Below are 18,777 nucleotides of genomic sequence, written 5' to 3' on the forward strand. Positions count from 1 at the left end.
AAGAAGGAGGAAGAAGGCGTGGTCTTGCGCCATCTACGTGTCATCAGTTACACTGAGCATGTGTTACACCCTGTGGTCTTAATGCTCAGGCCGTTCGGAATTCTTAAAAAGATTTGTGAATCCTGGATCATGATCCAGATCGCCACCAAAATCGAATTGATTGTTCATTGTGCTACACTCCACCCCTCCAAGAAATTTCTTTCAAATCCACCCCGAACTTTTGGAGTAATCCTGCAAACAGAAGGACAGACAGACAGACAACACGAAAACACAATTCTTATTTTCAGGTGATTATACACTAAAGAAAACATAATTACTTAACTAACTTACTTAATATTTTATTCCATTTCTGACAACATGTCCCCCAAAATGTTACACCTTTTTCCTATAAAGTATGAGAAGTAAAAGTACTCGATGTGCATTAATGTCTATGCTGCATTTTACTGCTGTAGATTTTGATGGCTGTGCTAATTTTATTTTCACTCCTTTATATTCTGTTGGCTAGTTTAATCTACAGCAATGCATCATATTCTATAAGATCATCATATGTTTGTAGCATTGCTGGGTGTATATATATATATATATATATACCTTTCAGCATATTGTAATTCAAGTGTTCTGAGAGATAACTAGACTTCCGCACCTCATCATGGCTCTGTTTTCAGGCTTTAAAACATCTAGCCCGTGATGGTAAACTTTGACCAATCACAGGTAATTTCATTGAGAGAGCGTTCCTATTGGCTGTGCTCCGGTCATTTTACTAGAAATTGGCGTTCCTTCACCAGATTTTACAATGGTGGCGGCGTGACAAACTTTCTCATTTTACAGCTAAACCGTGCACTACAAGATGATTCTGAAAACATTTGAGGCGAGAAATAGGCATTAAAGTAACGTAATATTGATTCATATTTGATCAGCGCGGCCTAGTTTGACCGTTTGGTCGGAGTTCACGAGTGATTGACAGCCGGCTCTCATAGACAGCAGACCTCAGATCAGCTCTTACTGCTTGTTTTCCGGTCTGTGAAATCTTGCAGATGCCGTTAGGAGCACCACAGGACACCGGAGGACACAGAGGCACATGATTTTTCTCAGGTTACCTGTTTCATGTACTACTGTCGCGATATAGTGGCCGTTTTATAAAAATAACTTTTTTGAATCATTTTTGCTCCAATCTTGCCTACATCAGCTTTAAGTATCTGTACATAGTTATATTCCACCACTGCTGCAAACTATGCTGTCTTGGTGTGAGGACACTATGTGTGAAAATGCAGAAAAGTGCTGATGGGTAAAGACAGAAAAAAAGCTATAGCTGCAGTATGTTGAATCACTGTAAACTCATTTCTCTGTTGTGTCTTCATTATTTGCTCTGATGCCTGGCATCCAACTTTAGGACTAGTTTTACTGCACATCATTGCAGCATTCAGCTGTCTGAAGATAAGCCAGTCTGACTGCTGCAATTTGCTCATGAGATGCTAGTCCGTGTCTTCTTCTGTTATTCCCTTCATGATCAAAGGATGTTAAAGGATGAGCTCCCTACAAATACTTTCAATGTAGCATCATTTTCCATATCTATTATTCAATTGTTATATTTTCTAAGTAGTGTAGCATTTAATTTTGGAGTTTTCTGGTAGATTTTTCTGTATATGACACTACTGTACCTTAGAGACTAGTAAGCGCTATACATGGCAGCTGGAAAATTACAATAGCAGTATGCCTCTTCACACTTTGGCAAGTGCAGCATAAAGATGCCACGAGAAAAAAAATATGAGTCAAGCTCTGCCTTCAAAGTACCATCACTATCCTTAATTACTAATTTCACTGTCATCAAAAACCTACTGTGTGCTCACGGAATCAAAGAGGAAAGACGCGGTCAGACAGACGTGCTGCTGCCATATGTCACTTTCTTTACACCGTGGTTTTCTGCTGCAACATTCGTACATGAATAATGTAGCCCGTTTTGTTTTCTGCTCTGTATGAATTATTGATATAACGTGTTGAGGTGTACATTTAAATGCAGCATATTGATTTGAATCTACCCTGATTTGTTGGAATGAATGAAAATGCCAAAAATGTTCCGCGCTGACCTTCTGTTTGATGCATGAATTTAGGCAGAGGCAAGTTGATCTGTAATTGAGTCTCCTTTCATCAAAAGAAACATCTCCTCCCATTTTATGTAAAATACTTTTGCACTGCCCAAACGTTTTCATTAGGAGAACCGTGCTTCAGAAACAATGCCAATTCAAAAACAAATGAAAATCCAAAACAAATGCAACAACGGAAACGTGCTGCAAATGAAAAAATGTGCTGCAGAAAGCCAAAACTAATACATGAACAGCAGACACGCTGCAAATACAGAAACCAAGCAAAGTCAAAAACACAGAAACCCCAAAAACAAATTCAACAGAAAAACGCTGCAATTCCAGTCAACAAAACGGACGCATGTTTTTTTTGTTTTTTTTACAATATTATAAAATAGCTAACACTAACTATGTAAATCTGTTGCTCTTTTATAATATTGTAAAAGACTAAGGCCAAATGTAAAAAAGAATACGTGCCTTTTTATGTCGCCTCTTTACTCCACTTTACTTCCCGCTTCAAAAACAAACACACTATCTCATCTGGTCACTCTCTCTGGTGGAAAATCAAGCTGTTCCACTTAGCGCTCCTCCTAGAGGCCGAGAACTTCCGTTGTGTTGACTGCAGTGGGCGACTCTGTGTCTGAGAAGTGAAGCTAATGAGGACGTGCCTTAAACTTGCATTCTTTCTAACAGCCAGCAGGGGGCGACACCTCTGGTTGCAACAAGAAGTCTGATTGTGTAGAAGAAAATGACCCTACTTCTCACTTGATTTATTACCTCAGTAAAACATTGTAAACATGAGTTTATGGTCTCAATTGCTAGTTTCAAGTCTTCTTCAATACAGCATGATGGTCATTTAGTAAATTATGGTCCCATTTAGAGTCAAATAGACCATAAACCGGGGGATGCTTTAGGGCGTGGCTACCTTGTGATTGACAGGTCGCTACCACGGCGTTGTCTGGTCTGGGAATTGTCAGAGTTTTCGTCTTACAACTTTAACCCTTTCACAGTTTGTTTTCAGTTTGTTTAAGTTAATTATAACCCCCTTGGTCGCCTAAAAATGTCTTATTCACTTTTCAGTTGTACTTAGCTCCACCCTCTCTTGTCACTTCTGTTTGCAAAAAAAACAACATGGTGACGGCCAAAGACCAAGATGGTGCCGGCAAAAATGCCGAACTCGAGGCTTCAAAACGACAATCCACAAACCAAAGGGTGACGTCACGGTGACTACGTCCACTTCTAATGTACAGTCTATGGTTGACTGGATATGCAGCGTTTTTCTGTTGCATTTGTTTTCAGGGTTCGTGTGTTTTTGGAGTTGCTTCATTTCTGTAGTTGCAGCGTTTTTGCTGTTAATGTATTTGTTTTGGCTTTCTGCAGCACGGTTTTTCGTTTGCAGAAAATTTCCGTTGTATTTGTTTTGGATTTTCATATGCGTTTTTAAATTGGCATTGTTTATTTAGCTGCAGCATGTTTCTCCTAATGGAAATGTTTTGGGCTGTTGTGGTGCATTTCCCTTTGTCGGCCACTGTTGAAATGGCATAAAATGAAAGTGAATGTTGTCTACCACTGCAAATGAAAATATCATACAACATTTAACATGTATTTTGTGTTTAAACTTACAGTTTGCCCCTTTAAAGACAGATATCTTAATGTGTTTTCAGGTTAACAGCCATGAAATGTTTATAGCAGTTGAGCACAGAATATAACTTTGTCAAATGCACTATTCAGCATTATCTTGAAAATTGATGGGCACACCAAAGCTTTAATGCTCTTTGCGTGCCAGCTATTTTGAGATTATATATTTATATTTTTGCCTTCATTTGAGCATTTCCTTTTGTTCGAATTTTAATTAATCTTTAATAATACCATCCAGAATAAAAGCCCTTTCTCCTCCTATAATAATCTGGTGCCATAACAAGCCTAGTCAGTGTGTTATTAGGCTAAGCCACGCTGAATGTTCGTCTCTCATTTTGGGTATTCTTCATTGCACCCTCCTGGCATATCCTCGGTGGTTTCATTATATAACCAACACATTTTTTGCTACAATATGTCGGGTTATTTAATGAAAGCATTGTGGCCATAATGGCAGGGGATTAGAACTAATCCACACAGGAACTTTGCTGATAAGTGGAGACATAAAAGCAGCGCCTGTTCACAGCGACTGGTTCATCTTCTCTGTAAATTTTTAGACCAGTAGTTTATCACACAGAAAGTAAGCTATTCTTAAGCACTGGTTCTCTCAGGCTTATGGGTATCTTTTTTTATTACAAACAGAAGAAGGGAAACGGGTATTAAAGGCCAACCAGTGCACAATGTATAGTAGAATATCCTCATAAATACATACTTGTGTATGAGTTTATGTAGGTCTTTGGGTTTAACCGCTATGAGCCTTATTTCCACATGATGGAGACGTATCTCGCTATGAACCGCGAGTCAGTTCCAGTAAGACTAAAGTGCAGTTTTGTGTGATGTTCTCAATTTGTGCTCATAAATTGTACGAGAGGTCTGAGCAGACCTGACCTTCCTGAAAAGGGGCCATTACTTTTTGTGACTTCTCGCCAACATCTGAAAGGGTTTCCTGGGGAAAACACACAAAAGATCCCATAATTTTGTGTCCTTTTATGTCTGTGTGCACCAGTGTGTTCGTATACTGAACAGTAGCCTATCGTATATACTGAAACAAAGACAGTTTCTTCGAACCTCATTATCGCTGCAATGCAACTGTTGTAGATAGCCGACCTTAAATTGCTGTTGTTGCAGTTAGCTGTCTCAACTTTTTGCCTGCAGCAGTTTATACCAATTACTTTCATGTGAAAACAACAAGTTACAGTTCAGCTGTGTGGTAAAAAAATTGTTTTGGATTATTATTTGAAATTCAACAAGTGCCTTAATCAGAAATTATTCAGAATTGATTGCAGAGTAGTGTTGCAACTAACGATTATTTTCATTGTTAATTAATCTGTCTATAATTTCCTCGATTAATCGATTAGTTGTTTGGTCTATAAAATGTCCGAAAATAGTGAAAAATGCTGATCAGTGTTTCCTAAAGCCCAAGATGACGTCCTCAAATGTTTTGTCCACAACTCAAAGATATTCAGTTTACTCTCATGGGAGTAAATGAACCTGAAAATAGTCACATTTAAGAAGCTGGAATTTCTATAATAATAGTTGGTGATTATTTTAATAGTTGACAACTAATCAATTAATGGTTGCAGCTCTATTGCAGAACATTCAACAGGTGGATCACTGAGTGCAGAAGGTCTCCCTATGTTGTGGTTCCTGAGAACCCAGAAGGACCAGTTACCCACAATGCATTGTGGTCCATATCATTGCTTGGCCTGGAAAAAAAACACAGCAAACTGTTTACTCTGAGCCACCTGGGCACCCCTGTAGTCTGACACTTGAAATTCTAGAAATTACTGACTTAAACGGCTTCATTATGTTAGAAATTGAGCCTGTCACGTTAAAAGCATTGCATCTTAGCTTAGACGCAGTCATGCTGGTTTTTGCCACTTAAATCTCATTGTTCCCTGTTGAGACTGAAAGTTTATTCTTGACCTTGGAAACAGCAGACCAGAGCAGCACCACAAGATCTACTCTGTATATATACTGTACGGAGTTCTGTTCCCAACCAGATCACACGATCTCCATCAGCAGATTGATGGTTGTCATGGAAATGAAGATGTTCAAGGTAAATTTAATGTTCAAGTATTTTTTATTCTCTTTTCATTCACCATTTGTTGTTTCCAGTGTCAAGAATGAACTTTGAATCTCAATGTTTAAGGCTAATTCCTGAAAGTCCTGAACATTTTAACAACTACATTTTCAAAGGCAACTCTTTGTCATGAAGGAAGATCATGTACTCTAATTGAAAGCTCTAGAAAAGCTACTGAATGGACCTTGTTGAGAGATTTTTTTTGTTGGCTAATCATTGCCATTTTCATACATATGTGTGTACCTTTTTATGGCTTCACTGCCACTGGATGTTTTTAAATGCAAATTCTTATTCAAGTTTGCCATCATTTGGATGCAGCTAAATAACTAGATGTACAATTTTGTCATTGTAATTTCTTGAAAAGGGCAAGAGAGACTGGCACGAGAGCAAACGGGGGAGGAGTGCAATAGTTAGCCAGTGGGTGTTTTGTCTCAGTAGTCAACATCTGTTGAGTCAGAATGTCGTGTTAACATCTGCACATGTGCATTTATATCTAGATAAAGTCTGATAATGCTAGAAATTACTGACTTAAATGGCTTCATTATGTTAGAAATTGCACCTGTCACGTCAAAAGCATGTCATCTTAGCTAAGATGCAGTCATGCTGGCTTTTGCCAATTAAACTTCATTGTTACCGGTTGAGACTGAAAGTTTATTCTTGACCATGGAACAGCAGCTGACAAGAACAGTCTCAACACAAGATCAACCCAGTGCAATAGCTGTTCCGACCAGTTTACACAATCTCTATCAGCAGATGGATGTTTGTCATGGAAATTAAGATGTTCAAGTTAAATTTGTAAGTATTTTTATTCTCATTTCATGAATTATTTGTTGTTTCCAATGTCAAGAATGTGCTTTGAATCTCAACGTTTAAGGCCAACATAAATGAGAAGTCATGAAATTGCTCGGGAAAAAAAGTAAAAAAAAATAAAATGAACATCTACATACATGGGCAACTCTTTGCTGTGAAGGAAGATCATAACTTCTAATTGAAAGCTCCAGAAAAGCTACTGAGTGGACCTGTTGGCGAGATTGTTTTTAGTGGCTTATCAGTGCCATTTTCATACATGTGTCTTTTTTGGCTTCATTATATAAATGTCAGCATTACTAATTACTATGCAATATACAGAGACTGTATATAAGAAGTGAAAGTAGCCACTGTTATGTGACCCATTGGTTTGTGGACTGCCGCTTTCATGTCTTCTTTTTCGCCTTCTTGGTTTTTGGCTGTCGCCATCTTGGGCTTTTCGCAACCAGAAGTGACACAAGAGGGTGGAGCTAAGTACAACCGACATAATAAGACAATTTCCGGCGACCAACAATGTTATAATTAACTTTCATGAACTGAAAACACACTGTGAAAGGGTTAAAGTTGAAAGACGAAAAGACAACTCCCAGACTGGACAACACTGTGGTAGCAACCTGTCAATCACAAGGTGTCTTCCCTTTATAAACCCATTTTGATCTTCCTCCACAATACCTGAAAGTAAACCCTCTAGCCTCTTTGCCAAGATTTTACTGAGGATTTTATCCGTTTTTATCAGACATATAGGACTGATATTCTCACATTTAGTATTAGTTTACCTGGTTTTGGAAGCCGAATTATCAAAGCCTGTCTCATCGAAACAGATAGATAACTATAAATATAAGATTCCAAATACATGTCAAAAAGAGGAGTTATCAATTTTATCTTTAACGTGTTTGTATAAGTCAGTTGGGAGGCCGTCTGGCCCTGCTGTTTTTCCAGCCTTTTAATGCACCTCTAGCGTCTGATATCTCAACTCTGCTTAGTTATTTATCCAGAGCTTGTTTGTCTGAGAAATTTAGTCTGGATATCAACACTGACAGTGTACTCAGATCTGTAGAGGTTTACATAGACATTTTTAAATGCTGCATTCATTTCCAGCGGATCATCTATAATATTCCTGTTTGCATCCTCAACATTAGTAATTGCCCTCTCTGTTTGCTGTTGTTTGATGCACCATGCAAGGAGTCTACCAGACTTTTCTCCTTGATCGTAGTTTGAGCCTCAATACATTTGCAGCAGCCTTATCAGGTGTTAACTCATTGTATTGAGTTATAAGTAATAATAATTGCTTAGAGATGTCATGTTTATTCCGCCCTTCCCTGAAAACTCTTCTTCTCAATTATCTGTCATCATGCACTGTTCTGTCTCCTTAATAGCATTCTTAATAGCTGCCAATACGCCTTCTATTTCAGTAAGAAAATCTTGATTGTATAGCCATCATGATGTCCATAGTGGAGGGATTTTACATGTTTTTAGTGTCATCAGCGTTACCTGCCTCGGCAGGGCCTTCGAAGTCGGGTCCCGGCACGTTTTCGTCATTAACGAGCCCTTCAGTTGTCCTAGGTTAGTCACTTTTTTCAGCATATTCTTTTGTAGTACACCTATACTTTCAAGTTGTGACACTTTTTTACGTTGATTGGGATTGTTTAGATATTATTAATTTCAGGATTAGCAACAGAGCAGGAGCCATAACCGGAAGTCCACTGGATTTTTTGTAGTGCAAATTCTTATTCAAGTTTGCCATCATTAGGATACAGCTAATTAACTAGATGTACCATTTTGTCATTGAAACTTGTTGAAAAGGGCAACTCAGACTGAAAGGAGAGCAAACAGGGGAGGAATGCAATAGTTAACCTGTGGGAGTTTTGTGTCAATTGTCAATCTGTTGGGTCAGAATGGCGTATTAATCAGCACACACATGTATTTATATCTAAATGTGATAAAGAGGAACAGCAACAGTATTATCCAGCTTCTGCTGTTGTGACCAGATGGCGGCAGAGATAAAAAAAAAAAGAAAAGAAAAAGACATTGGCCTGAAAGACAAACAGCACAGACCTTGTCACCCTCTTTTGTAATGTACTGTACTTTGGTGTTGGATCTTCAAAAACAGAAGGAAGACCTACACAAAAGTTAAATTCTTCCTTTCTGTTGCTGCCCCTTAAACTGTCTTTTGTTAGGTTAAAACTCGTAGCAGTTATCTTCGTTTCTTCTCTATTGCGTGTAGAAAAAAAGGCAAAATAAAGCTGGAGTCTACAAGTTTACTTACGATAGAAAACTAAATGTGAATCATTCGTTTATGACCATACATTTAATCTGAACCGTGCTTATATGCTGAGAAGAGAAGAACAATAGATCACATTAATGTCCAGGAGCAGTGACTCCGCTGGTTGCCTGGCAACCTCACATTGACGACTCCAGGAAGTCATTGCGCCCGGCCATGAAATAGTCTGGCTCATACTTGCCGACCCTTCTGATTTTCCCGGGAGACTCACGTTTTTCATTGCCCTCTGCTGGTTTCCTCCCGGGGTCACATTTCTCCCGTATTTCTTCAGATTATTTCATTTTTGTTATCTGAAGCTGTTTCTGACACTGGACAGCGTCTATAAGCGTACATCACAGCGTGCAGCCCCCAGAATGGGGCTTCGCTTGACGTAGCGAAAAGCCGGCGTGGCGCAACGCAAGCAATTGGAAATAACTGGTTTCAGAGCGCAGTAGTGCCATTGTCACGTCGTGTCTGAAAGGGCCTTCAGTGAGAGACGGAGAGAGAAATTGAGATACTATCTGAAAAAAAATACTCAAGCAGGGACAAAAAATTAATAAAACTGATGAATATTAGTTTATGCTTGAGATACACACAAGTTTACGCCAGAGGGGCGAATTATTCATTTTTCTTTTCTGAGAATTAAAGGTAATTAAAAGTTTAATACAAAAATGCTGTTGCAGTATAATTATTTTGTTATTTTCAGTCTTTTAAAGTCACCAGAATGAAGGAAACAGAGTTTCTGAAACTCAATTTTTTCTCGGTGTGGACCACCAGACCCCCCGCTTGGGTTTTAAAATCCTCCCTATTTTTAAGGTCACATGGTTGGCAAGTATGGTCTGGCTTATAAAACCCCCCACGAAACCCCAACTTGTCATTTTTACACTTTTGTAAGGATTAAACAGATGAGATATAACATGCTGGTAGGTTGATATTGCAGCTGCTGACTGCTGGCTGCTGGCTGTAGCTTCATATCTACCATGCAGACATGAGAGTGGTATCAATCTTCTCGTCTAATTCCTGGCAAAAAAGCAAATGATTGTATTTCCCCAAACTGTCAAACTATTCTTTTAACACTGCTGTCAAATATAAACCTAAAAACATTTTTAGTTGTAAATGGAAATTTTGTCTTCCAGCACTATAATTAAATATCTTTTTCTAAATTCCAGATAGAGATCACAGTGTGCAGCTTTTCTGAAGGCTTCTGTGCTGGAAACATTAAAAATGCTTCAGTCGCAGATGCAAAGTCTAACAAAACATTTGTATTACTGGAACACCGTCCTTGTTAGTCATTTGCAGTGTGAGTTGAGCAGCACTCACAAATTTACCAAACAGAAATGCTGATAAAAGCAGAGAGAGGAAATGTGGCCAGTTTCTGTAAGTACTCGGGGGAGCGACTCACACAATGCACATGCAAAACCCAAACACTGACTGCAGTGCTGACTAATGAGAAACAAATGGATTCATTGAGATAAATTGTTCATTAGTGTTTGCCATCGTAGTTTGTTGGGGATTTGAAAAGTTCAGTGCAATTTGTGTTTACAGAATTAATGGTTTCATCAGTTTAATTCTACCAGGAGGCGTCATTATTCCTCTGCTAAGGTAACCCTGACAGATACAGTCTATCACTGGTCCTCCGCTATACCATCCTCATCTGTTACCACACAGCGAGATTTAGGAGGCCAAATGAGAGTGTTTTATGTCTATTTACTAACTAATGTTTAAAAAAGGTTGAAAGACACACAGTCATATTGTCATTAAGGTCTGATATATGTCCTATAGGTGTATTTATTAATGTGTATTTATTGTTTATATGTTGTTATATTGTCATTAAAGCAGCAGTAGGTAGAAATGGAGAAAATATGATTAAAAAAAGTTATTTTTATAAATGTGTCATTATATCCTGGCAGTAGTGCATGAGAAAGGTAATCTGAAAAAAATATCATGTGCCTCTGTGTCCTCCGGTGCTCCTAATGGCATCTGCAAGATTTCACAGACCGGAGGAAAACAACCAGTCAGAGCCGAGCTGGAGCCTTGCCGTCTCTGAGCAGCTGTCAATCACTCGCAAACTCCGATCAAAATGTTTCTGAAAACATTTGAGGCGAGAAATAGGCATTACAGTAACAGGCTATTGAGTCATATTTGATCAGCGCTGCCTAGTTTGATCGGAGTTAGCGAGTGATTGACAGCTGCCTGTTGAATGAACAGCCAATAGGAACGCTCTTTCTCTGAGATGACCTGTGATTGGCTAAAGTCTCCCGTCACGGGCTAGATTTTTTAAAGCCTGAAAACAGAGAGATGAGGAGGTGCAGAAAGTCTAGTTTTCTCTCTGACACTTGAATTACAATATGCTGAAAAGGTTATTATGGAGTTTTTGCCCAATGATGCCAAAAACATTTTGCCTACTGCAGGTTTAAATAAACCAATAAATGAAATGAAACTAAATGAAATTTGAAGAATATCTGTTCGATCAAAGCCCTTTTGCTTGTTAGTTTCTGCATCATTGTTGTCTGTGTAAGAGGCGGAGCTAACACACATCAAGTCCCACGTCTCTCAGTGGAAGCAGAGGCAGGTCACACAGTCTTTTATAAACAGCAGGATAGATGACACAGGGAACTGGAGCGGTGCAATTGTCTGTAACATCACAAGAGCCCACCCCCCCTCCCCCTATGGTACCTACTCAACTTCCAAGTGTGTGTCAAGCAGAGAAACCGACAGCTTGACAACATGGCTTTCATCTCACACCCCAAATCTCTCCACAATCAAGCATCAGGAAGAGAAAAGAAAAAAAAGAACAATTGAGAGGCGGTATTGAAAACGTGAAGCCAACCCCTTAGACAAGGCTGTCTCTGTAGGTGCCCTGCTAGTTAAACATAGCCCAGCAGCCTCTCACATCCCCATTTAGACACGAGTTTGTCACTTGGGAGGGGGTCGTTCCGGTGACAGTGATGAGGAGGCCCAGACGCCAGACACGCTGTCAGCGCTCGTTAAGGTCAGCTCATTAAAGAATGAAATAAATAAACGCGTAATGGGAAGTGTGAGAGAGGAGACGGTGCAGGGGGACGTCTCCGTCTCATCCCGCTCCGAGGTAGAATCCAGAGAGGGGGATAGATTGTAGCGATTGAGCTGTGAACCTGCGTGACACAGCTGCGTTTTCTGCAGCTAATGATTCTTTACAGAAAACGGATCAGAGCTGGAACTTGCACTTGTCATGTGTCACAGAGCCGTGCAGCTGTTCCCCCCCCCCCCACGTACAGCAGCCCGCTCCGAGGCTGCCGCTGATCAGAAGATGCTGTAGAGGAGGGGAGCGGTGTAGAGATTTGATAAGGGTGGGGAGGCATGGCTCCAGCTAAAGACACTGATGCTGATTGATCATAGTCAGAAACATGGCCGATTGGAGATGTGAGGACAGACACATGCACACAGAAATGCTTCGGAGACAGACATATCTTTCAAAAGTTTGACATAGACCCATCAGCTGTCAGTCACTCAAAGCTCACAGATGCTCAGAGAGGGTGCACACATACCGGGAGGACGCACCACAGCACCAGAACTTTATATTTCACCCATCACTTAAGGAGAGAAAAGTTTTCTCATGGTGCTCTCTTTTGAACAGAGGGCACGAAATGTCCCGATTGCTGCCAAAAAAATCACAAAACAATCAAATGAGTGTTTGCTAGTTTCACTCCAGTGGCCTTGGAAACATCTGTTGGATTTGCCTCCGTAGTCACTGGCAAAATATCAAATGGGAGGCGAGTGAGAATGAGGGGGGGAAAAAAAATAAAAGCTGTGATCTGGGAACAAAATAAGGCTTCAAAGTGGTGCAGAACAATGTACATAATAACACATAAACAGAGCTCTTAACGGGTTCAATATAGAAGCCTGGCGACTTTGCACTTAGTGGTTTGTCTCTTGTCAAACACGGACAACAAAACCTGGACCGATAGCACTCTAACGGGTATAATGGTTGGTTTACGGGGGCAAAAGAATTGCGTTATGTTTGTTTTCACAACAGAAACAAACATTTTATGGGTTTGATGTATGCTGAATACAATGGAAAGATTTTGGTGCAACTTTTCAGTGATTTATTTTCGGACTTCACGAGAGCACTATGTCCTTGAAAAAGAAAATCAATATTTCAGCTCAGCAAATGTCCCAAAGAGTTATTAATGTATGGCTGCACTGGGCATTGTGAATATACAACTTCCCATTTGTCATTTTGGTTCTTAATACTATTAGTCCACAATTTTCCAGTTGAAGAGTTTAACTGAGTGGAGGTAAAGCATATTCAATTCCATCCATTTGTTCATTCCCAGCTCACGATCTATCCTTCCACAGTCTAAAAATCATGACTGAGCACTCAATACAAAAAAACTCACTCTGCTTCACTCTGGCATCTGGGCTGCTGTGCTGTTGCAAACAAAAGGCCTTCCTGCACCTGTTTACTGCTTTTAGAATAAAACGTCTTACTTGTATTTAAGCAGGAGGTGAAGGGAATGCGTAAAATCTGCCCACATGCTCCTGCTGCACAGTGGGAAAATGTGTTGTTTTTCTCAATTTAAGCAGTTGCTAGTGCGATAAAGCAATTACAGTAAAAGCAGGAAGTTGGAGTGCTCATGGGTTTCTGATGGACGTTTTGGACATCATGAATGCCAACTCCTACATATGTCAGCAGCACTGAAACTATGGATATCTGGGCAACAGTCAAACTGACATCTGTCTCAATGTTTGCTTCGACCACAGGGTGCATGTTTGTAACACTCCACTATTTTGGCTACGGTGTGTTATCTCATTAAAATTTCAATGACGCTTTGTTGTCAAGTACCATATAAGCACAAATAATAAAGTAAAGAGCTGCAAGTACTAATTATGATTCAACTAATGTGTCCATTATTTTTCAAATTAAAGGGGCAGGCCACCTATTTTAGCAGTGTGCAACCTCCAGGTCGGAAAGGTGAAGCCAATGTTGAAGTGCCTTAAACCTGCATTCTTTCTAATAGCCAGCAGGGGGCGACTCCTCTGGTTGCAAAAAGAAGTCTGATTGTATAGAAGTCTATGAGAAATGAGCCTACTTCTCACTTGATTTATTACCTCAGTAAACATTGTAAACATGAGTTTATTGTCTCAATCGCTAGTTTCAAGTCTTATTTAGTACAACATGATATTCAGTTAGTAAATTATGGTCCCATTTAGAGTCAAATAGACCATAAAGCAGGGGATGCTGTAGGGCGTGACTACCTTGTGATTGACAGGTTGCTACCACGGTGTTATCCAGTCTGAGTGTTTTCCGTGTTTTTGGCTTTCAACTTTAACCCTTTCACAGTGTGTTCAGTTCATGAAAGTTAATTATAACCCCATTTGGTCGCCTAAAATGTCTTATTCAGCGTTCGGTTGTACTTAGCTCCATCCTCTTGTGTCACTTCTGGTTCCAAAAAGCCAAGATGGCAACGGCCCAAAACCAAGATGTCGACGGCCAAAATGCCGAACTTCAGGCTTCAAAACGGCAGTCCACAAACCAATGGGTGATGTTATGGTGACTACTTTTTTATGTGTAGAATTCATAGACTGTATATAAGACGTTTATTGTCACAAGGAGTACTACTGTGAAAATGTATTTAAAAAATGTAGAAAACTAACCTGATGATGTCAAATGGGTATCTCGGTTTTGACTAGGAGACCACACCATTTTTAATAGAAAGCCTTTAAAAAAATTGGGTTCTTGGAGTTTCAAAGCATTTACCAGATCAGTGAGGGTCTGATGAAAGAAAGACGCTATTGGGTTGCATGTTGGGAATTGTAGGATCCAGTGGTTTTGGAGCTTAACCCACTCTGGGGTCTATAAGTCATGATATCTCAGCCTCTGCTGCATCATTTTCTCTTTTTAATATATCTCTTGTGAGTTTCTTTATGGAAGTAAAACATTAATTTGCCGGAGTACCCTTTTAATCAATACATCATTTAAAATGTATGAAATGTATGAAAATGGTGACAAATGGCCACTGCAAGGTGACATCTTTAAATTGCTTGTTTTGTCTGAGCGACAGACCAAAACCTAAAGATTTTTAATTACATTCTATAGATAGATAGATAGATGAATAGATAGATAGATAGATAGATGGCCATGTCTCAGTGGTGTTCCCTCTCTGTTCTGCCTCTATTAATTCCTCCCAGCAGACTCTATCAGTGCCTATTTCCCTTCCCGCGGATGTCTGTCGATACTCCTTCCTCCAAAGCACCATGACGAGAGGAAGGGAGCGGGAACAGTGATCAATTTCAGATATGGCCCGAAGCACAGGGTTTACTAACAAAAGAGATTTCATGCGCTGTTAAAGCTATTGAGTGGCCAGTGGATTAGCTCACACTCCGCATTAACCCTGAAACGCGACGACAAAGGCCCACTTAACAAATGCCCCGCAACCTACGCCACGTGGGCCCACTTAGGCTCCGATAGCATCAGTGGTAATTGAGACACTTCAGAGGCGACAAACAGTGGCATTTAGGAGACGCAGATGTTTAATGCAGGGTAATCCAAACGCATGTCTATGAGAAGCATATGGCTGAGGTTACTGTCAGGCCATTTATTGATTGAGGGAATGCTGAAGATTTTTATTTTCCAACTGTAAAGAATTCACAGCTGTTGGATTGTACAATACAACATCTATACCTATACGTTTTAACATTTTTCACATCTCCCTGGTGACCATTTTCGATCACACATGCCATACAATCCTATGGCTGTTTAAAAAAAAAAAAAAGCACTGACCAGAGGCTATAGATCCACTTAATTGGATTTTTCTGACCGAAGTAGGAGCTAATTGTCCGAACAGTCTACACTTAAAATACATCCGTCACAAGACGCTCTATCCCCCTGTAGATAGAGAAGAAAAGACTATTTGCCTTATTAATTTGACTGCCGTGTTCTTTCCAGATAATGAAGCACATGTAATGTGGAAACGTTAAAATGTGATGAATCGTCTGCGGCTTGTTTTGAGCGTCAGTCAGGATCTTGCAGATAGTTTCCAAACATTCCTCTTATTTGCGAGAACATCATTTACAACAACAGAGAGTATTTCTTACCGTGTTTTCAGGGCACATCACCATCCATCACCGCTAAGTTACAATGAGGACTGACTGTGTCATTTGTTTGCTTTGTTTGCTCACAGCAGCCGTTTGCTGAATCTCATGTTCCTCTGGAAAAATACAGCAGAGGGAAAAAAAAAAAGACAGAGGAACGAGGAAAAACGGAAACATTTTCAGAAACTCGACACAGCTTTCATCTCGTTCCCTCTGTTTTGTCTTCATTTCGCTATTCAGTGTGCACCCACAAAATGCCATGTGATTGCAACAATGAATAAATACAGCGTTATTTTTACTTTGGATTTGGATTGTTATGTTGAATGTATTCACTGAAACTATTGTTTCTCGAAATGTGTTGCTCCCACTGTCATGATTGCAAGGCTTAATTCTCCAACGGTGCTGTGCGATCAAACTCTTAACTGATTCATTCAAATAAGTTAAATTTCAATAATTCAAGTGTTTTTTTTTACCATCCTTTGAACAGAAACACATCTCTGGTTTATATATATATATATATTTATATATATATATATATATATATATATATATATATTTATATATATATATATATATATATATATATGCAATCAACACTAATAACTCATACATATTAATTTCTCAACACCTGTGTTTTAAATGCTTCACTGAGCTAATGTTGATTGATGAGGTAATAGTTCTGTTGAGAACATTTTACCTGACATGGAAATCAAACTAATCAGAGTCAGTTTGAGAGAGACCTCTGCAAATACACAACTATGGGAAATAAAACAATGACTATGAGGTTAAAGTGCTAATTCTCAGCTTTAATCTGAGGGTGTTTGAATCCACATAAGAAAAACGAGTGCAGGAATGTTATCCTTTTCTATACATAGTCCCCCACTTTTAAAGGACAGATACTACTTGAACAATCAATCAATTGTTGTTTAAAGTGCAGTGTGGTCCCAATAGAGTGCTACAGGAATGAGTCCTAAAATCCGTAAATGAGTTCGCATTTTAGCACATCCGGTTCCCTCGTCTGGGTTTTTAGTTAAATGCCTGTAATAAGATCTGTGGTTAACACAAGCTTAAGAGATTTTAACATTTTGTTCTACGATATAAAATACATCAGTAAATATCCCACTCAGGTATTTTGAAGCTTTTACTTGTCTTAAAAAAGGCGGTTGCTAACAAGTGGCTAAATGAGACTACTAAACATCATCATGGCGAACACTGGTCCACCTTTACAAGCAGCCTTGTTGTGTATACTCACGGTCATGCAACCGTGTTGTAGTTTGTTTATGGCCTAATGTAAGCTTTTTACTTCTGTTGATTGCATTCACACTTCAATATTCATAAAGTGGTGTTCATTTGTGAAGATTATTTTACAGAACAAAACATGTTAAGTATAATAAACGTGTGTTTTGCCACAGAGCTTATTTTCTGCAATAATCCAAAACCCAATGGAAAAATCCCATTGGCTTTTTGTCGAGGGAACCAGTGCGTTACTAATTTCCTGGTTGGCCTACAAAAATAGATCATCTCTGCACCACTCTATACACTTTACAATTAAAAGGAGTACATAGAACAAAGCATACAGCAAGCAAATAAAATAGAGACGACACATTGTTAATAATATTACTGTAACAAGTTCCTGTAACATAGACTTAAAGGTTCCCTGTGGAGATTTCTTGCAAAAAAAAAGCACAGTTATGTTTACATTCAGAGTCTAGTAAAATCTCCACAAGGTACTTTCTAGTAAAGCTATCATCATTAATACTTGCAGTTTGCAAATTGCAGTCAAGTTTTAATGACAATGCCTTTGAGTGTATCAACAGATATCAGCCGGTTTGTTTCCTAGTTGAGGCCATTTGCACTTCTTGCCTATTCTGGGGGATTTTTGTATTTAATGTGGCTTTCAGCAAGTGAAACACATGATGAATAATTGCACTCTTTGGCCATGAAAAACTCCTCGTTTGTGTATTTAGGATCATTGTCACTTTGCATTGTCCAAAAACTGGGAAGTACCACGGGCTATGAATCCTACACTCTTTACCCAATGTGGATGAGACTGTCCTCCCGAGAAAAACGACAGCCTCAGTCGATTCAGGCTACATTCACATTAAATACGTTTTTAACTTTTGCTACGTTTATGCCTGGCATCCACACTACTCCACATGGGACATTTGAAAACGCTGCTGAAGCCGTTTTAGTTTGTAAACTCTGGGGTTGCCTTTTTGTCTGGACAGGCAGAAACGGAGACCTTTGAAAACAATGACGTAGACATCCACGTTTCATCTTCTTGATTGGGTCTTATCCGTCACGACTTGTCCTTCCCTGATTCGTCATGCCCCTATCACGTGACACGTTTACGGAAGAAAACAAGCGACATCAGCCGTGATTACCGTGCGACTACCAGTGGTTAATTTAATATGGATAACCAATTACAGACGTTGCTGCCCTTGTAGTCTATGCCAGCAGCTGCTGTGCAGTTGAATTCTGCATTCTATAATGCTACTACTGCACAGCCAGTGCCCCAAAATGACATATGTTTATGTTCAAGTGTGTGAACGTTATGTCAGGTGCCGTTATTTCGGTGCAGCCCCACTATACGCGACCAATTCGCATAAACTCACGTCTGCCCTGTCCCGCCGATCACTTGCAAACTGTTTTCTGTCAGATGGATGATCATGACATAAATATATGAGGGGAAAAAAGCTGTTAAAACTATGTATGTTGTTCAAGAAGTGGATTCTGGATAAAATGCAGTTAGCTTCACTCCTGCTCTGAACTCAGCTGAAAAATATCTTTGAATCTAAGACATTCACTGAAAACTTGTACACATAGTTCAGAGCCGTTGC

General features: G+C 39.4%; 1 long non-coding RNA gene across 1 annotated transcript; it reads left to right on the top strand.

Moving 5' to 3' along the window:
* The first annotated feature begins 1,039 nt into the window (after positions 1 to 1,039).
* LOC119489342 lies at positions 1,040 to 16,240 on the top strand. The gene is made up of 2 exons (XR_005207154.1): positions 1,040 to 1,092; positions 16,027 to 16,240. It is a non-coding gene; the product is annotated as an uncharacterized LOC119489342 (long non-coding RNA).
* Positions 16,241 to 18,777: the final 2,537 nt, after the last annotated feature.

Source organism: Sebastes umbrosus, chromosome 6 (assembly GCF_015220745.1).
Source record: "Sebastes umbrosus isolate fSebUmb1 chromosome 6, fSebUmb1.pri, whole genome shotgun sequence".
Classification (NCBI taxonomy): domain Eukaryota; kingdom Metazoa; phylum Chordata; class Actinopteri; order Perciformes; family Sebastidae; genus Sebastes; species Sebastes umbrosus.